Source organism: Nannospalax galili, unplaced genomic scaffold (genome assembly GCF_000622305.1).
Source record: "Nannospalax galili isolate Female #2095 unplaced genomic scaffold, S.galili_v1.0 scaffold54, whole genome shotgun sequence".
Lineage (NCBI taxonomy): Eukaryota > Metazoa > Chordata > Mammalia > Rodentia > Spalacidae > Nannospalax > Nannospalax galili.
Genome location: NW_008341028.1, coordinates 11518438 through 11520671, shown reverse-complemented (window position 1 = coordinate 11520671; position 2234 = coordinate 11518438).

Sequence of the window (2234 nt, the reverse complement as noted above, 5' to 3'; positions counted from 1 at the left end):
GGAAGGAAGAAGATGGGATGAAGTGGGGTGGCCTTGGCTAGCCACAGAAGACAAGTTTCAGAAATTTCGGGAGTTCATGTTGGGCTCTAACTGAGGAGCTACCAAAAGGCATCATGCCCGGGGCTTTCTCCAGTATTGCGCAGTCCCGAAATCCTACTGCTACGTAACAGGTGTTAGGGATATGCAAAGACCGGAAACTACCACCAGCTGCCTTAAGAGGCTGACTCTGGAGTTAGGATATTTGTGTTAATGTGTGTTCAATACAATCCTGGTCTACACCGGACATCCCAGGGTCATTTTTAACAGTAGCTCCCCTTTACTCTTGAATGTGTTGCAATTTGGCAACAAATTATATTATTAACCCACTTAAGGCTCCAGCTCCTTTACCTATCCACCTTTACCTCTTTTCTCTTTCCTCTTCCACTGAGATTTTACCCATCGCCATAGGCTAAATTCTTTCCCTTTGAAGATTACTCCAGGACCTTCTCTTCCAAAGTCTTTAAGTTCCACCAGGATATTAAAACAATAACTTTCATAGCACACCCGCCATTGTACCCAGAAAAGTGTCACCAGAGTGTTTATTGAACCTGGTCCCAATACTATAGAAAGATAGGAAATATTTGTTCTTGTGTTGGAAAATTTAAAAGGTATTTGCACATGTTGCTAGGGTTCCTCTGGAAAGCATCCAGGAATCGCTCCTGAAATTCCATTTCCAGGTGTCTGTTTCTCTAAGAAAAAAAACACTGCATTCTGTGCCATTGGCTGCAGGCACTGCTATGTGCATCGACTTTATTAGGGAATGGCAAAGGAAGGAGTCACAGGAAATAGAACATGAGTGGGCACATGCTCCTTTGCCCATGGAAACCTGATCAGGTAACTGACATGCTTCCAGTGTGTGGGCTTGGGCAAGATCAATATTCTACAAGGAAGAAGAGGTCCATTCTGGGATCGTGGAGCAAGCTCTATGTGTCCAACTCCAGAGCACCTACTTGATGCTATTCTTCTTCAGCCTTATCCCTTGGGAAAACTGGGGTTCCTGTCCTTTTTGGGAGCCTGAGAAACATGACTACCAAGGGCTTGCATCATTTAGGGGTATAAAGTGAAGTGACAGATCAGCTGTTGTCAGACATGCCAGCCTCTGCAGATATGTAACTTGTCCAAAGTCACTGCTGGTGTTCATTTCTAAGCCACATCTGTGAGAAGAGGAATGAAGGCCCTTGGGAAACTGCTGAGCCACATGCTCATATTCTCTGGGGAGAGGGAACTGCTCAAGCCTCATCTCTCTGATTGATTACAAAATGTGAGCTCAACTGCAGTGACAAAATAGTTTGGAGATATTTTCCCTGTTTTTGGAGTATTAAATGGTAACAGAGAAATAGGAACTTAATTCTAGCTGAACATTCACTAAGAGCTGGGCTCTGTGCCAGGTGCCCATGGAGACAAGCTGACCTAGTCTCGGAGAGCAGGTGCTTCTTCCTCTCTGAGCCTCAGTTTTCACCTATGTGGTGTAGACTGACCCTACCTGACTGCATAGTAACTGAGGGCCATCTGACGAGGCCCTGGCAGAAGGTGTGCCCTCCACTCCAGCTTACTGAGATGTCATGTGCCCCGTGTCTGGAGGGAGGGAGACAGGCTGCCCCTTCTCATGTGACTCCTAGGTTCTACCCAGGTCAGCTAGCAGTGTAGATTTCCAAGAGGGAGTCTATCTGAGGTCAGATCCTGAAATGAGACTCCTAGGGAAGATCATGGAGGAGGTCATCTCAGGAGACATGCAGGTGTCAATGCAAAACACAGCTCTTACCTCAAGGGAATAATGGAGAGTCTATTCTGGAGCTAAATATGAGTGACATGGCTCTAGAACAGGTTACCCCATACCATGTTCCATTGTGGTAAACATTTCATGTAGTTATAGTAACAGGACAGAGAAAGCCATAAAGTAAGGTACTTTTAAAATATACATGTGGGAACATTAAGTAGGTAGGCGGGTTACAGAAAAGCAGAGAAATCTCTGCTGTAGGCCTCAGATGCTGCCGAATGGCAGGCTTTGCTTTGGGGTGGTGGGAGATAGAAGTCTATTTATACATTCCTGAAAAGATTTACCTAAAGTCATCAGGGTGTTGGGTCAAAGCAGGAGGACAATAACTCACTACTAAGGGCTAAAGGCGGCCCAGGATGATCTGGCTCCAGACCTGCTATGCTTTGGCTCTCTACAGCCGGAGAATTCCAGTCAGTCA